A 19,820-nucleotide genomic window follows, 5' to 3' on the forward strand; every position below is an offset into this window, starting at 1 on the left:
ACTTGGCCACACCATTTCCTTGGGGATTTTAATTAGATGAGAACTTGATTATGACCTGATTTTCTAATGCCCATTGAGTAAGGAATATTGATGCAAAAGATGACCCATTATCACATACAAGGAAGAACGACATACCAAAACTTGTGACAATGTGTTCTTCTAAGAAATTAGTAACCACTTTTGTATTGCAATTTTGAAAAGACTCAGCTTTTGTCTAGCATGTGCAATAGTTTGTAGCTATGAGGAAAAACATATGTCCTGTAGATGATGGTGGGTTTATTGGTACAATAAATTCTAGCCCCCACATGGAAAAATGGTGTAACTCAAACATTGGTTATAGTAGCATAGTTGTATGTTTCTCTTTGTTAGAACTTGTCTTGAAAAGGTGGAAAGAATGTACATGTTCAAATGTATCCTTAAAGATGATAGGCCAAAAGTAACCTAATCTCAAAATGATGTGGGTTGTAAGCTCAACTGATCCATGTCTCGTGCCATACATATCATGATATTATTCTAATACCTCCTTCACTTCTTCACATCCCAAACACTTCAAATTAATTCCCTCGTAGTTTCTTTTATAAATTTTTCTATCTTGAAGCATACATAATTTACATTTAATCTTGAGTCCTTTATGTTGGAAAATATTCACCTAGTAAGGGTATTGATTCTGCAAAATATAATGGACAATATCTTGATACCATACATCTATAATTATTGCTTGAACAATATCCATTTGAGATACTATGACCTTTTGCTGATTGTTAGTGTTGATTTCTTCATTAAATCTAATTTCATTGTCTGCATCGATCTCATTATCAACTATTATCTTAGTTAGTCTTTGTCCTCTCACTAGCTTCATTGGTTGAATCCCTAAATCAAACTCTTGTGATATAGCCATCCATTTTCCTCATCTTTCATGTAACTCATTGTGCATTAGTAATATTTTAATGATAGGATCTGGCACAATTGCACATACCTTGCTCCCGAGTATTGAATGACAAAATTTCTTGACTGGCTTTATTAGAGAGAAGGATTATTTGTCAAGATTTGAATAGTATAATTCAAAATTCTTTAGTGGAAAACTCATGAATGCAATATGATTTTCATCCTCTTTGTCTTTCTTTTGAGTGAGAATCTCAACACATGAATGTTTTGAAGCAGATGAGAAATTTTTGAAAGGCAAGTCATAATTTGGACTTACCAATATGGGAGCTATGGATATAGCTACTTTAATGTCCTCAAAATATTTATTTATTTTAGGAACCCATTCATTTTTTGCTTCCTTTTTCATCAAGTCATTAAGACAACACGTACTATCTTTGCAAATCTACTAATGAATTTGCACACAAATTTGATCTTCTTGAAGAAAGATTTCAACTCTTAATAACTATGAGGAGGTGACAAATTAAGAATCACTTCCATCATTTTAGGATCAATGGATATCTCAACTTTATAAATAATATGACTGATAAGCTTTCCTTTTGTGACCCTAAATGAACACTTCTTGGGATTAAGTAACATGCCATGCCTTTGACATCGGTTGAATACTTGTATCAAATCTACAATATGAGTACACTGATATTTCAAAAAGATTGTTAAGCCATCCATATAGATAACTATGCATTTGTTTATCATCCCTTTGAATGCTTCATCCATCACTCTTTGGAATGTGGCTCCTACATTGATTATCCAAAAGGCATCCTTTAGTATGCAAAGGTTCCCCATTTTTTTGTAAATGAAGTCTTCAATCTATCTTGTTCATCTACCATTACTTGGTTGTATCTGGAATATCCATCTAGAAAAGACATCATTTTAGACTTGTTCACAATTTGCAATACTTTATCAAGTGAGGGAAAAGGGTAGTTATCCTTCTGGGAAGCTAGGTTCAAATTGCAAAAATCCACACAAAGAAAAATTTCTCGACTCTTTTTTCCTTACTAGAACCAAGTTAGCAACCCATGAAGCATGTTAGATTGGGAAGATAATTTTACCATCAAGTAAATTTTGGACTTGTTTCATTATCAAAGGCTCAATTATGGGATTCAGTGGTCTTTGTCTTTCACTAAAAGGTTTGGCATTAGGATTCAACAGAATGTCATGAGTGATTATTTTAGAATTGTATGTCTTGAGTTCTTCATAACTCCATGCTATGAAATCTTTGTATTATGTAAGTAATTGAAGCATACTTTCTCATTCTTAAGAGTCACATTCCTTTCCAATTCTCACCATCTTAGGATCTTCTTCTGTACCCAGATTATATGAATCATATTCTTCGATCCCCTTTTCTTCAATGGTTCTTTTACTACATATTGATTCATCCAGATCAAAGATAGATTCCAACTCTACCATCCCCTTAGGAATAGTATTGGTCTTCAAATTTATAATCCCATCTTCATCCTCTATCTCATTGTCTTCAGGATTATTATCAGGAGTATCATCAATTTCTTGTCCTTTGAATATGTCATCAGACATAATGAAATAACCAATATGTTGGTCATCTCAGAAGACTTGGAAGTTCATATTATTTTCTAGAATAGATGGGGCACCAACCAATTCAACTGAAAACCTCTTTAGTTCTATTCTTTCAATAGGTTGCAATGCACTTGCTAAAATGGTAAGGGCATTGGATACCATTTTCTTCTTCTTTGAAATGGACCTTATGTTCAAGGCATAAAAATCTTCCAATAAGTCCCAAACCCTTTTTTGGTATGTAAGTAATCTTGTATCATTGCAAGAATAAACTAATTTCACCAATCTACTGATCAACTGAGAGTCTCCTTCAATTATGAGAGCTTTGAAATCTTTCTCCAATGCAAAGATAAGTTTATGAATCAAGGTTTTATACTCTACAAAATTATTAGTACATCTAAATTGTAAGTGATATGCTACATAAGAAGACCTATTTTTAGGATTAATTAAATCAATGCTTGCACCAAATCCTAATTTGCATTTAGAGTCTTCAAACTCGAGTGTCCAAATTGATTGTTCTTTGGGCTTTTTGGACTTGTGTTTATTCATTCAAAATTTTTCTTTCACTTGAACTTCAAAGGATTATTCCTTTGGGATCCATTGTAATATTTCATGTGGTGGACTTGGCAAGCTACTATTGTCTACCTTTGATATTGGGTTTGCCTATTTTTCTTGTTGATTTTGAATATCCATAATTAATTATGTGATTTTATCAATTTATAGTTTAGGACGAATAAATACCAAGGTCCAGCCTTGGCCTTTTATAAAATGTCTTCTCCTTAGTACTTTGATCATCTCTAGTGGAGGACAAGATAAACCCCCACAATATGAAGAGGTGTCACTATATGACGCATTAGAATCTTATGTTTCCTCTTCAAATTTGTTAATGACTTCAAATATGTACATGGAACTTGATTTTTCCTCTTGTATCTCCCTCAGAGTTTGGCCATTTGTTAATTGCATTATTTGAGTTAGTATTTGAGTGATTGCTTCTTAGAAATGTGAGCACTCAAATTCTAAATGACTTACTTTGTGCAGACTACAAAATCCTAGAAGAAGCAAAAAATTTGGGTCTACTTCTTTAGCTAAGCATTGTAAGTTCATAACCATGTTGTCTATGAATCGAGTCATGACCTCTTCTTTTGGGGTAGGGATCATATATTCTTTTCAGTCTCTTGGTTGAAGTTATGTCAAGAGCCATCACTTTGTATGAACCTAAATTAGCTTGAAAAAATGCTACCTTAATTGGTGTGTTGTACTATGTGATCATCAACTTCAGTTTTGGCTTAGTGTTAATCTTGATCTAATTATTCAGTTCTTTACAAGGTATCCATAGTTGAGTAAAGTTAGTTAAGAACCATCCTCTTAAGCATTTTTTCCATTCTGTACTGAGCAACAATCTATATGTTTCTAGAATCTCCACCACATGTATATCTATGATGTATTGGATTCTAGGGTTTCTAGTCAACTGTATTTGAACATCTTTAAATACCCCAATAACTTTTACTTTCATCTTGTCAAGTTGAATCACTATTAGACTCATAGGTTGAGGAGTAACTCCCAACCTTTGAGCTATCAAAAGTGGCATGATGTTAAATGAAGCTTCTAAATCAATGAGACAATTGCAAATATTTCTTCCAAATATTCTGATGTGGAGTAAGAAAGTAAGCACTTCAACCTTGTCTTTATACATGGTTGGCATAGCCTTAGAAGTGTTGACTTGTTGTAATATTATGTTTTGAGGCCTACACTAGGCATTACCTTTGTATAATGGAGAGTGTTTATCAGTGTTTCCCTTTAACTATGACAATTTCGTAGCATGTCAAACAACGATATATTGGCCTTCGTTCTTCTTAAATTTTCCACTGCACTATACTTTTTAGTTGACCAAGCAGGATTCTTGTGGATTGTAGGCACATTTCCTTAGTTTTGATTTTTTTGTCCAACATAGGGTGCTCTAGTAGGTACTAAATTTTTATTATCCCTTGGATCTAGAAGCATTAGTTGTAAAGTAGGAGGAATCCCATCAGTCATGGGTTCCCTTTGGTTCTACAAATTGTAAGTATTTTGATTGTCATTTTGAAAAGAAAGCATCTCTTCTGGTTGAGGATCTAATTCTTGATTGAATGGAAAAGTAAATTACTCATTGACTTATTCTTCCATCCCTAAATTCTATGGAGAATCATAATATTCTAACATCATAGTGTTGAACTACATAGGAGGCTCATTATTATTGCCTTGTGAATTTTGGTTCACTTCTTGATTTCCATTGAAATATGAGCCATCATCATTGGATACATTTTTATTACTATCATATTGATTTATGCCTAAAAACTAAGCATTATTATTGTTATCTGTAGGGATGCTTCCATTGTTTGGGCAAGTGTTCCATTGTCGATTCTGTCTTTGGAAACCATTGTTTTGTTTTGGAGGATTGAAACTATTCCCTACATTATTATTTCCTACATTGTTATTTCTGCTGAAATTATTATTGTAATTTCAACCATATTTGTTGTTGTAAGGGCCTACATTCATTCTTTGAAAGTTATTGTTCTTCCCTTGTGATAACCTCAAATGGGTTAACTTTTGGTAATTTGAGACACGATCTTCTTCATTTGGCCAATCTCAGATGCAACATTATTTTTTGGTTTAGTGAATGTGGTTACCTTCTACTCAAAGAAAGCAACTTTTGGAGGATCATATCCTAGATAAGTTATGGTTGGAATTGGTAGGACTAGTCCTTGTTGTAGTGGAATTGGATTCATTGGAGTGAATTGACTAGGCATCACTTGTGCTCTAGTAGGATATGTTGATACTATTGTAATAGATTAAGTTGGGACCATCAATCCTCCTTTATTAGGATTAGATTGTTTAGTAAAGGTAACTACTTCCAAGAAAACTTTGTCCAACGTGTCAATGTCTGCAGTAGGCAGTCTTCTTAGGAAATAGTCATAAGATGGTTCATAGCATTTAAATAAATTTTGATTGTAGCTTCAACTAGTATGGTGTAGGGTGTCTCCAACTTGCCGTAAGCCATGTGAAATTGATGGTTGAAATGTGAAATGGTTTTTGTTGGATCCCTCTTCATTGATATAAACTAATGATGTATTACAACTGAGTTGATGAATGTTTTAAATTGCTCAAGGAACAAGTTTCAAAGGCAACCCAATTTTGGATACTTCCTAGTGGAAAATTCATGTACTAGTTAAAGGAAACTTCTTTTAATGAGTATGAGAATAAACAAAGGACCACATTCTCTTCTTGAACCAATTTGCAATTGCATATTTCTTTGAATACCTTGATATGGTTTTCAATTGTTCATGTTTCTCTATAGATGAACCTTGGGCAAAATTTCTCAAGATTGTTGGGAAGGTCATTAAGTACACCTTGCAAGTTAATTGGTGAATTTACTATGTTAGCAAAGAAGGCCATCAATGGAGGATTTTGCAAAATGATAGGTGGAGGTTGATTTAGAGGTGGAACTGAAGAAGATGATTAAATTTGAAATGGAAGTGGTAGAATTATTGGTAATCCTTTATCACTACAAGGCTTGCAAAAATGGTTGAGTTCTAGGAACTTGTGTACCTTGGGTGAAGATCTCAAAGCTCACTAAAATGGGGATGGGGGATTAGGATCTTCCAATTTGTGTCAATCTTAGAAAAGAGAACCTCTACAAAAGTGGACTCTTTCAAAAAAACACCCTACACACCTTTTGATAGTGTCAGATGAATTTTTTTTTGAACTTACAAAAACTACAAAATTTCAAAACAACAAGTTGTTTTACTTATCTGAATGGCTTGTAGGCCCTCCTTTTAGCACCACTTCTATTGAGTTGTTGTTTTGCATGATGTTGAATGAAATGAATCCTTTTGAACTCCTCTCTTGAAAAGCTAATTTTGGATCAACTCCAAGGATCTAGGTGATCTTGTAACCTACTAAAATCCACTCAATTGAAGATAAACGTGTATGTTCATGAAGAGGCCTTTAGTGGTTCTAAACAATTTCAGATAATCTATTTGATCTATTTTTATTTGAAAACATAACCACAAATTAGATATATTTTTAGTATTTTATATTTTATGATGAATGCAATTTATTAATGCAACTATATGAATTCTTGTTGTAACCAAGTGTTAGAAAAGAAAATAACAAAGATAAGGTAATGAGAGATTAAAGAAAATAACTTGAAAGAGAAATTCTTAATAGACGTAAACCACGATAACAACATGTCTACAGATTAAATTGTCAAAAAATATTAGGTGGGAAACTAATAAAATTAGGAGTAGTGCTTCCTCAACTTCATTGATGCAATCATCTTCTAGAACTCAATAATAACTGAAAGATGTTTCACGTTTCATCAAATTGCAAGGCCATAGAAAGTGCTCTCATGCAAGATAAGACGTTATGTAAGAAAAATAGGTGACCTTTTCTCTAATTTTTATTGTTAGTAGAATTCATTAACACAAGGAAAACACCATAAATAAAAGGTCACACAATCATAACAACGCAATAAAACCATTGGCTCCATTATTATTCATGAACATACATTCACACAAATAACACACTCTGGCAAGAATAAATACACTCAGAATGAGAGCACAAATATAATATATTATTGCATGAAAATCATGTCATGGAGTTCATATTAAATCCATGTATTTATAATAAATCAGCTCCTCCCTTTGTGTTAGGAGTGAGAATTCTTAAAATAAGAACACATTGTTGTGATTTGATTTTTGGATTTGATTGTGTGAACAATTTTTTACATCAACGTTTCGGATCACACTTCATGATCCATCATCAGGATGCATGCAAGAGAAGAGAAGGAGAAAGGAGATAGATAGCAGACTAGACTCCCAATAAAAGGAGGGGGGAAGGGGGGGAGGAGAGGAGGAAGACTACACACGAAATGAGGACAAAAACCAACAAAGGAGACCCCTAAAACAAAAAGTTCAAAACATAAAAGACCAAGAATGGAGATAAGAAGGCACAAAGAGAAGGCCATAGTTAGCAACCCAAAGACCCCAATTAAAATAGAAATAAAAATTATAAATTTTAATAACAACAATGAATGAAAAAATAGTGGATTGATTACTAAATAAATAGATGAATGAAAAGGGGGCATAACGTAAATTATTAAAATAGATAAATATTTAAATATTTAAATATTTATTAAGTTGAATAAATAGTTAAATAATTAATTAATCAATTAATCAATTGATTAATTGATTAGATAATTGATTAATTAGATAATTAATTAATCAATTAATCAATTGATTTAATGATTAGTTAATTAATTAATCAATTGATTAGTTGATTAATTAATAAGTTAATTAATTAATCAATAAAAAAATTGATTGATTAAATAATTAATTGATAAATTGATAGTTAATTGATTAATCAACTAATTTCCAGCATCTGGGTTTTCTTCCCCTTTATACCAAAATAATGTTTGGATGTTTTCTATTAAAATTCTCTATTATTTCTTCCACTTGGGTAGCCTCTACAAAATCCAAAGTTCTATATTTATCCTTTACTGATTATCAATAATTACTAACTTCAATCTGAGTTGTCACAAAATCTTCAATCTTTGTATGCAACTCCAAGAATACCTCTTAAGTCTTGAATGATTTTCTTATGTCTTCATCTAACGAAGCATCCTTGAATGTTCCTCAAAATTTTTGGACCACTAATTATGTCACAAAAAGCTTGATCTTAGCCTCATGTTCAAAAATCTCAAGGCAAACGACATTGTAGTAGGTTTCTACTTCCAAAAATTTCTATTAAGTCCAATCCTTAAAGCTCTAGATCTCTACGTGTAATCCTTACATTACTTTATTGTCAGCTAATATCTTATCAATCCATTTGTCAAGCTTGTCTATCTCCTTAGCAATATATACTTCCATCAACATTTGATACCTTTAACCTTTGATTGATTTCAAGGCTTGTACATCATTTTCCTAGGTATGAACTTCATCCATTAGCCCAAAAATATTGTTTCACTATGGCAACCAACTTGTCAGCATCAAACTGGATGTGGTGCAATATGTTCAAATTACCATGTACTATTTGTGCACCTTTCCCCTCAAAATTTTCATATCATTTCTAAAATGCTTCCAAATGGATCTATTTGTATTGTCCTTGTTCATCTTTTCTCTAATGTCACTGGAAGAGTGATCTCTAGATTTTATGGGTCAATTGGACCCACAACTTCATGTAGATAGCCTCTTAATAGCTCTTCTTGCTTCCACAATGCTATCAACTCGAACTCATCTCGGTCCATATTCTTGAACACCTCTTTCATAACTGTAGTGATCATCACTTTGGCTATGTCTATCATCACTCTTCCCAACATGACCTCCTTGATTTCATAGTCTATAGGATTCATTTGTTTAGTGTCAATTTTCAGAAGAGGAATGGCTATATGTGCAAGAAAGTCATGATCTTGGTTCTTCATTATGTAGGCCATTGTTCATGCATCACCCATAGGTGGCTTAGGCTCCTTGATTGCCTTTACTAATTCCTTCATTCCCTCATTAGTTGTTAGGTCCAATTGCCTCTTTTGGTGAAGCATAACCTCTCTCTTCAGCCATGTTGGTGTGGTCCACATGGGAGACATGTTCTTGGCTAAAGTCCTACTTCAGGTTCCTTTCCCTTATTATTCCTCTCTGAGGTCTTCCCCTATTGATAAAAATCTTTAGTTTGAGTCTCTGTATTTGTTTAGGATAAGGTCCTAGCCTTTGTACCTAGAGGAGTTTGTAGCAGCTCTTCAACTATTTTCCCTTCTTTAGATACTTCATCAACATGGAGTTGTTGGGGCTCTCCTTCCTTGGTCACTTTTTCTTCTTCTTGTGTAAGCTGGGGAAGTGGAATCATTGAACCTTTATCCTAAAATCCCAAATCATGATATGTTGGTGGTGGAATACCCAGATGTCTTTGAGGTAGAGGCGATAATTGATTCCTATCCTCTCTTGAGGTTTCACTCATTGGAGTTTTTCTTATTTTCTCTCCCACCATCTTAGTGCCCACTGGCATGAAGTCAAAGTTAGAGAGGTCAAAGACATCAATTTCTTGACCTTCCATATCATCTATACATTTTTGTTGCTCTTCTTCTAATGTTGATACCTAGATAGGCTCCCTTGGAGAAGATGGAGGTGTCACTATGGAGCTTCTTCTCCTCTCTTCCTATGTGGCCCTATCCAAGTGGGTCCTTTCGGTTAAGGGGACAAATTAATTTGCCTCCCCTTGTTCTTCATCCTCTACTTCTAGGATGATCTTAGGAACTTGTGGAAATGGAGTGTTTTTCTTCTTTAGTCTCCTTCTCCATTTTGCCACCATAGTTGATTCAATTCTTTCATTCTATGTACGAAAGGGAGAGGCTTATTTATTTCAAGTTGCTATTGGTGGCACCTTTTTCTCTTCTACCTATTCTTCCTCCATTTATTCTAGTTGTGGAGATTCTTGTGGTTCTTGGGCTAGCTCTTGTGTAGGCTTAGCTTGAGGCTCTGCTTGTTGAGGTTGTACCTATTATTGCTGCTCTTGAGCTTGAATTGTTTGCTCCCTTTCCTTAGATGGTATTATCTTCCTTTTTGTTCCCTTTCCATCTTCAAAGTACTCAATCTCCTTCTCATGTTGGCGTACTATTTCTGACCTTAATAGGGATTGAGCAAGGAAGGTTGGTACTATGACTTTCACACCTTTACCTTTAATTGGTCATGTTGTTGCTTATAGGGGTATGGCCCATGGAACTATATCTAGAATGAATAGATTTTTGATCCATCCCTTTGTCAAATTGATTATGTTCCTAGCTTGATGATTTATATCAGCATTCTCATCCCTCCCTATTTTAGCATTCATTATAGGTTGGTCATAAATTTTATCCATGTTGTATAATTCATCCATGACATATTCGATGTCCTTTTCCATAGCCTTAAGAGGGATATTTATCTTCAACACCTTTTCTACTAAGTATAGAGTCATCGTATAATAGACCCTTATACAGACATCCTAGTTATCTACAAAATTCATCTAGTGATTCTCCAATGCATCTTGACCCCAAGGGATATTGACCCCACTCTAAGTCAAAGGTAGAAATATCTTTCTTTTGCTTCATCTCGAAAGCACCAATTGTGATGGGCCAGACCCATGTTTTCTTATGTTGTCTTCTCACTTTGTTATATGAAAAAGTGAGTTGTCATGAAATTTTGAGTAGGATGAGCTTATCAAATGGGTATCTTGGGATATTATTTGGGAATAGTAGAGTACCAACTACCCTAAGATAGGTGAAGGTTTTGAGTTGTAATAGGTGCCAATTTATCTAATCTTGGTGACTACCTCTACTAACATTCTTTTGGCGTAATCACCTTCAATGAACCTAATGATTATGAAGATGAAATTGTCATTCACCACCAGGTATTCCACACTTTGCAATGGGATCTTCTTCTTTATCAATTGTGGATATACCACATAGGGCCAAGCATTTGTATCCTACATGCTTCCTTTTTTGTAAAGGCCTAGGTAATCTATAGTTCTAACCACTAAAAAATACACCATGTATGATATGTGGAAATGTGGATCAACTTTGATGGCTACTAATTGTTCATCCAAGTTGTCACTTAGGATGCTAGCCCAATCGATTGACATCTTTTCTGTTATGATGGTTTCAATAAAATAGACCATCCAGGTTTGAAGGTATCCTATTGTAGGAAGTCACATACCTCTTCTCAAAAGAATAATTTCATATTTGATGTCATCCTTCATGTACCCCCTTGTTATATCAACTTTACCGACTCTACAACCAACTAGTGTTTTGTGCCCCTTGGTGTCTTTTATCTCTGAATGTCTATCTTGAAACCTTGATTTCCTTGTTGCCCCTTGGTACTTTAATGCTACTAGTTTCAAAGCCATCTTTTTTGCCATTGAAGAGGATGATTATGTCATCTTATTAGCACAAGAAAATCAATCATTAGTCGAAAGGTTAAAAATTGACCTAAACAAGACTTTAACTGACTCCAAAATAGGCCAGGATCAATCAAAACATTATAAAAAATAGTTAATCCCCCCAAAATATCCTTGCATTGGTTTCAAAACACCTAGCACACCCTTACATGGGCACAAAATCTCCTATTTGGGCCTTTGAATAGCCTTAAGGCACAATTGCACACTTGTACATGTGCACACCTATGTGAGGTATGTACATGCGTAGTGAAATTAGGGGCAATGAAGTCTTAAGATTGTTTCTTCATAAGTAGTGGAGTTGCGCACACACACACCTTTATTTGGCCTAGAAAGTTTGACATTTGTTCTTAATGTTTTGTCTTTTTTGTTGGAAGGTGTCTTGTGGAGGTGCACATGTGTGCACCTTCATTTTGGTTTAAGTGTTAGGTTTAATTTTTTTAGGTCTTTCTTAAATGTGCGCACCTCATGGAGGTGCACATGTTTGCACCTTTACTGAGTGCTAACCTTATGCTAGTTGTAAGTGCAAGGAAGTGGTAGGATTTAGATTAGCACAACAAGGACAAGTGCAGAGATAGGCACTAAAGAGGATGTAGGAGTGTAGTGAGGAGAAGGGAGGGGGTTTGGGGTCTTATATAGACCTCAGGCTCAGTGCACACCTTCATGGGTGCACATCTTTATAGGTGTAAACCCTTTGGATTTGTGTAGGTGCACATCTCTAGAAGGAGGTTCAGTGCACACTTGTGCACTAAGCACACATTCATAGGTGTGCATGTGTGCAAGTGTACTAGTGCACACTTAAAGAACTTTGTTCCTTAGAATTTCTCTTTTTCCTTCTTTTTTGACATTGTAGACCTCCCCAATTGGATACTAGGGTTTGACCTAGATTCTTGGGGGAGTCAATAAGTAACCCAGACTCTAGAATAGGAGCCTAGCAAGAACAAAACTAGTAAGGGGTCCCCATTTCTAGGAGAAATAGGGTGTGGATTATGAGACCACAACAATGTAAAAATCTATGTTATCCTAAACATAATCCTAAGCTCACAAAGCTTAACCTATTAGGTGCGAACTTCACTGACCAAATAATCTATTGTGATGTACATAATGTCTATATGTCATCAACTCAAACATATATATTGTCATCAATGACAAAAAAAGGTCACCAATACAACACATAATTAGCATATCCAAGTATTAGCCAGACCCATAATCCTAACAACATCTAGACTTAAGTTCATACATATTTTTTAAACTCAAAAACTTAGAACTTGTTGTAAATCTTGATCATTTCATCTCCACTTATTGAAGCTACAAAAAATGATCATTTATCTCATCCAATTGTCTTTGGTATCTTGCTCCATATTTATGGTTAACTTTCATTTATGAACATAAAAACATTAATTCAAAAAACATTTCTAAGTTAAACACTAGAGGATATGCCTCCTTATGAAAATAGTGATTATAAAATTATGCATAACACTACTTTTGTTGGCAGATATAAGTATTTGCATGCTTGAATTTGTTATCATGCACATAATATTGATATTCAACATATGTTTATGGAAAATTTACAAAAAGACATTAGAGATAAGAGTTTTCTTACTTTGTTTAACTCATTTTCATAACTTTGTGCAGTGCTTCATCGTTATCAATTACAAGTAATTCAATCTGAGAGAATCACTCTAATGACTCTTGTACCTATTGATAAGAGTGATATCGCACATAATCCTAACAAATTCCACAAACCTAAAAATTATGTCAAGATCAAAAAAGCCACAAATAGAATAGATGATCAAGTAGTTGTTGCATCTTAGAGTGTCACTACTTCTTCCTCTATTTTTTGGATGAATTTTAAGTTTACTACTCATTCTGAGTCTTTACATTATAATATGACTAGGTTGGTTAGTGCTAATATTATTACCCCTCCATCCTATTAAACTACTTTTTCATTTTACTACATCAAGTCTGCATTTTAATCTTAATATTTTTGCCAATTTCATTGCCATCTTGGACATGACATTAAGGCTTATTGATCTTTGAAACATAAGATTTGGGATTTGATTGATGCTAATGCCTTATCTATTGAGGATCAAGATAATGGGAAGAAATATGCTACACCTCTGAATCAAAACCTTTAAATCTACACTAATTGTTTGCCTCAGCATACTACTTATACTATTGTTCAACATCCTTCTTCTTTTGCTCCTCTTGAAGTGAATGTTTCTTATAATACCTTATAACAAGAGAATGATAATATTGTTGATTTTGTGGAACATGCAGTTCAACATCCACCTCCACCTAAAGAAGACATTATCTCTACATCTAATGCTCAACCAAAACCTAAACCAAATCATAAGCGTACTATATCCCTTACTATCTCATTCACTAATGTTGATAGGTTGAGGACTCCATATGGTCTTATTTATATTGCTATTTGGATCACTAAATATCCTTCTTATGGGTGTCTTATTGATCCTACTTCTATGGTAAATATCATCACAAAGGAACATCTTTATAAGAAGAGGAAACATCATGACTACTATGACTCAACTATACTTGTATTCAGACTTGTAATGTTTTCTTGTATCCTTTGCAAGGTTCCATCTCTTTTCCATTTGAGTTCTATGGTAAATTGTTGGTAAAGTGTCAAGAATAGTACCTTTGTTGTTATTCCTACTTCTAATGAGTTCCAAGTGAAGCTTGGTTTACCTTTGTTGACTACCATGCATTAAAATTTCTTATGAAGGTGAGATTAATATTTAAAATCATAGTCTTTATCATCCTTCTAGACCTTTACATTGCACTAGTCTTTATTTATTTTGGCCTTCTCTTCCTACTACTCCTACTTGTCTAGACTAAATATGTTTTGTCATATCAAGAATATAAATGCTGAAATATTTCTGATTTAATTATTCCTTGTGGTATTTTCTAAGATGTCCCTTTACTGATTTTATATGATATTTCAAACCTCTAATCAGATCTTTAAGATCAAAGAACCAATATTTCAAAGATCCACCAATTTCTCAATAAACCCCAAATCGTGTATGCCGAAAATAGTGCCAAAAACTTCACAGCTTCACATATTATTAATAAATCTAAAAGTGGAAATTTTTTATAGAAATTTCAGCAACATAAAAGCATACAAAATGAAATTTCTAGATCTATATAACATTTACACAACAGCTCCCAAACGGAGGATAAAAACAATGCTCATCGGGCTCCCAAAAACAACACAGAATAGCCCAAAAATACCTCAAAAACACTAATAATCTATCAAAAAAGTATAATCATGACCAAATAAATATATTAAGCTCTATTTTAATATCTAAAAGTCTGAAATACAGCAGCAACCCAAACTAATATGAAATACTCAACCGGAAACAACAAACTCTTACAAAAAAACACACCCGAAAACCCACAAATCTGCACTGTTCAGCACAAAGGCAAACTCTACATGAGAATGCACATGGAAAGGCTTCAAACTACCATCCTTAGCCTTACTAGAAACCTGAAAACTTCCTTTATTAGGTCTCCTTCTCCACAGGTTTGGTAGCCTCTGAAGAACAACAAAGAAATGAGCAAAAATCAAGTTCTGGAATCAGCCCAAAATACCTCCAAACCCCTTTAAAGAGGGAATAACCCTAACTCACATCCAAGAGGGGTTAATAAAACATATTTTAATAATAATTTTCATTTATTAGTCCATTAGCTTCCAAAGATTATCCCCTTTTTCTGAAACTTCACCTTTTTGGGCCTGCCTGCCTTAGAAAAGATTATTATTTTTAATTATTTGAGAAGGGGACATGAAATTTTCCCTACAACTTCTATGACTATTTCTTCTAATTATTCGATTTCTAATGGTAGATCCTCCTAGTGTGGTTCCTTCTGCTAATATGGACCCTTTTCCTAGTATGGCTCCTCTTAATGTGGTTCCTCCTTCTACATATCATTCTTCTATTGTTCCTTCTCTTGTGTCATCAAAAGGTAAGGATCCTATGGTTGTTGATCATCATTCATCTTCTCAACAAATTTCTAATAAAACTAAGTGTATCAACATGCTCATGAACATCAAAAAAACTATCAAGCTTGTGCTAAAGTTCATATGAATTTTTGTCACCAGACCATGTCTATTGAGGAATTTAATGTGCCCTTGAAGATTATACTTCACCCCTGAAGATCCAATTCACCAGTAATAGTTAGGCGAAAGATTTTTGGGTTTTGTTTGTTGTGTAGTTTCAAACCTATATTTGACGATCTCCACTCATTTTGATTTGAACATCAAGCACAAAATAGATTTTAAAGGAGTGTTCATTTTCATCCTTTGTCTTTTAAATAGATCTACATATATCTAGTTTCTATTACACACACATACACAAAGGTTTTTAATGGAATTGGATTTCTTTCCTCTATTCTTCCTAGATCTAGTTTGCATTAGTGAGCTCCTTGTTCATTCAGTTAGCACTAATCTCCCTAAACCTAGTTCTCTAGAATTGTAATTGAAAGGATTCTTTTCCTTATCTTATCTCCTCCTATATCATATACTAGTATATGAAAGTAGGTTATGTGATGAACGTAGGTTTTGTATCCTTAATTTACATTTCCTACCCCATAGAGAGATGCTCCCCTTTATCAATGACAAACCTTTTTATCCAAGAAGCCAATGCTAAGACCCACCATCATATGGAGGAAATATCCCTCTCTCAAGATGTTGAATAATGAGATAACAAGATAAGGATCATTTATCTTAACTTCTTGTAAAAATACAACATCAAGCTTTCACTTTGCAATGGTCTTTTTAATCCCAAATTCTCTATGAGAGAGGGACAACCCTATTATATTCCAAGATAGAGTTTTATAATTCATAGTTAGACTGAGGTAGAAGAGTTATCCTCATGTGGCAAGACATCAAAATGATTTTCATGCACAATTGACTTCTCAACATTCTCATTTTCCTTGATATTAGGATTGGGAGACCTTGATCTTTGTCTCCTAGTTTGAATAAAAGAATTAAGTATTTTTTAAGTGGAGTGAGATTTGTGTCTTTCAGAAGGACTTTACAAAGTTTTCCCCTTGTTCTTGGCACTAGATCTAGTGGGAGATGAAGAATGATTACAAAAGTAATGCAACCTCATATTTTGTGTAGTAATAGATCTTGGAGGATCTTTTATCTCTCTAACCATCCCCCAACTACCTGTCATCATAGTATCTTTATTAGGTGGGAGATGAAATATTGTCATTTGTGTTTTTGATGAGAAAAATAGGTTTTGAAGGGAATCTAAAACTCTTTACAAATCAAGAAATTTTCAATGAAGCCCAAACCAAATAGAACAATAGACCTAAGGTGAAACAGGTCACCCAAAAAGACACAATGACCAGAGTGACATCAAAGATAACATAGTACTCATCAACCACACAAAAAAGTTTTAAACGAGCATCTGTAACCTGAAACACATTTTGTAGGGTACCTAAAACCCTATACAAATCAACAACTCAAGGTGAAACATGCCACCAAACAAAAGGTGACCAAGGTGGAAACACATAAAAAATAGAACACAACAAATACAAAAATAAGTTTTAACTAGGCTTATGAAACCCCATGGTGAAAAACACTAAAAAGAATAGTAGGCCAAAAGAGCTAGGGGAAAATTGGCCAAAAGCTAGGAGAAAGGCCAGCCATACTAGACTTTCCCTTTTGAACCCTTCTTATTAGACCATAGTGCCATATCAAAAGAGGGAATGGATGGCTTTATCTTTTTTACTTTTACTGTGGTCCATCCATCCTTCACCAAACTAGCAGCCTTCTGCCACTAAAAATCAAAACCATCTAAAACCCCCAAAGCCAGGGAAAAGGTCATAGAAGAGGAAGTGACAGTAGAAGCTTGAGACTGAATAGTGGCAGCTAGAAAAGGAACCACAGGAGGAACTGCCTTGGAAACACTAGAAGATGGACCAACAACCACCACAAAAGGAGCCAACAACAGGGATAGACTAACAATAATAGCTACAAAATCCACACCAAAAACCAAGATAGCAAAATCCAGAGACAAACTAGCTACCACACAAAAGGAGCCAAAGGAGGGGATAGAATAATAGTAGTAGCTACAGAATCCACACTAGAAACCAAGACAAAAGAATCTAGAGATGAACTAGTTGCCACTACAAAAGGAGCCAAAGGAGGGGATAGACTAACAATAATAGCTACAGAATTTGCACCACAAACTAGGATGGTAGAATCTAGAGATGGACCAGCTGCAACCATAGAAGGAGCCAAAGGAGGATCTTTCATTAAGATGCCAGGAGAAGATAGTCTATCAGAGATAGAAGTAGAATCCACCACCAAAATATCTTGTGAAGAGTCACCACTCCCTACAGAAAGCAGGTACATGTAGTGGTCATCTAAGACCCCCTTCCACCAAGAAGGGGACATTTTCTATCTAGATTTACCGAAAGAGAAACTAGGGGCCAAGTGGTCAGTGAAGTGACATTTCCTACAATGGAAGGGATACCCTCATAGTCAAGGAGTATATTCCATGAACCAAGAGGAGAATCCAATGAAATCATTTTTGGGAGTCCCTTAGTAATGTCAAACTCAAATAAAATGTGAGCATACACCATCTAAACCAATTTCAAAGAAGTTGTATTAGTCATCATGAATACACCAAGGGCCTTACCCACCTCCTCTAGGACCGAATCATTCCAAAGATGAAGGAGTAAATTCAGAAGCCTAACCCATAAAGGGAACCTACTAAAAGATTCTGTCAACGGGTTGAAATCCTTATGCCAAGGTTTAAACATCAAACGATACTTCTCAACCCAATTGAAACCATAGTCAAAAATGGATTTTTTTATCTTCAAAAGATTCAAATTTCACAATGAAAAAACCCCTTGCAAAAGGGTAAATTTGGGTAGTCCAAGAAATGAGGGACTCCCAAGAATAGGATATCCATACATGTAGATCTAATAGAGAAGGCCAAAAATCCTTGAAATGAAAGATAGCAGTAGTGGCCAAGAAATTAACCATATTCCTAGAAATTTTATCAACTAGAGAAGATTTCAAATTAAACCTAAACAAATTACATACTGCAACCAGCACAGTTTCTCGATGCCCCAAATGCACTCAAAACCCTGAACATAAAGTCTAACCCTCAATCCCTACCTCATAGGTAGCCACATCAGCATAGGAAATGGCCAAACCACCCTTAGCACTAGGTAAACGAGCATGCCCACCAAGATCAAGTGAAGCCCTAGCCTGGAAAGAAGAAGTTGAAGATGTCGCCATAAAGCTAGACACAGGAGTAGAAGCCAAAATGACCATCAAAAGATGGATAGAAAAATATGAATCCAGACATGGGAGATAGTGTTGGACTTAGGAGCCAAAGCTGAAGCTAGGCATAGAAGCCAAATCCAAAGCCAAAGCTAGGCATAGTAAACCAAGTGGGGAATTTTTTCAAAATGGCCCCTCTCCTAGGAACATATATGTTATACATTATACAAGCCTAGGAATTTTTCCTTTTAAAATTTATTAACCCTTGGTTGTAAGCACGATAGGAAAGAAGCCCCACTATTTCACCAAGGGTTAATGGAAAAGCATTCTCAATTAAGATCCACAATAGAGAATTGCCCTATGGGGACTTGAACCATGGTTGTAGGCCCCAAAGGCTAGAAGCCCCACCATTTCACCAAAGGGACAAGCCCAACATTGTCATTTGTGTTATTATGGTTCACTAGTGGATTTTTTTTACTAGGGGAGAGCATATTTGACCTCACCATAGGTAGAGAATCTTGACTACAATAGGGACAACTATGGCTTAACTTTTACTTATTATTAAATTAAGACTTTAGTTATTTTTTAAAGAAATAAAGTTATTTCATAACAAATTGGTTGGTTATTTTTCTTTAAAAAGTTTATTTTTAGTATTCAAAATACTATTTCCTTTAAAAGTGTTGGTATTATTCTTATTGGTAGTAATTGTCGATAGGCTAAATACTATTGCAATTAGTTTTTCAAAACTCATTATTAAAATAATTTATGTCAATCAACTATGAAAAAGTATGTTTTCATTCATAATTTTGTTATTTTCTTTGCAAAGTATACATGCACATTTTTTAAGTCACTAAATTATGAAATTAATTTTCTTCATGTTGATTCACTGCAAAATTGAAGTTCTTATACATGAGTATTTTAGAAGTAATATAATTATTCCAAAAATACTTGTCACTACATGATACTTGTTAGATATCATTTTTTCCTAATTTATTTTGTTTCTTTATATAATATAAATATGGTAAAATTATATAGATATTTTTGGTAGCTCTAACTATTGTTGTCTATTAGTGTCACACACTTAGTCATATACTAGGTAGAGTCAGACAGTCATCACTACAACCAAGATACT

General features: G+C 34.3%; 1 pseudogene; it reads right to left on the minus strand.

The window, feature by feature from the left end:
* Positions 1-18,703, minus strand: part of LOC149568801 (pre-mRNA-splicing factor ATP-dependent RNA helicase DEAH1-like) — a 42,736-nt pseudogene extending 24,033 nt beyond the window's left edge.
* Positions 18,704-19,820: the final 1,117 nt, after the last annotated feature.

Source organism: Cupressus sempervirens, chromosome 3, assembly GCF_028749045.1.
Source record: "Cupressus sempervirens isolate cs-2001-9-10 chromosome 3, ASM2874904v1, whole genome shotgun sequence".
In the NCBI taxonomy this organism is placed as follows: domain Eukaryota; kingdom Viridiplantae; phylum Streptophyta; class Pinopsida; order Cupressales; family Cupressaceae; genus Cupressus; species Cupressus sempervirens.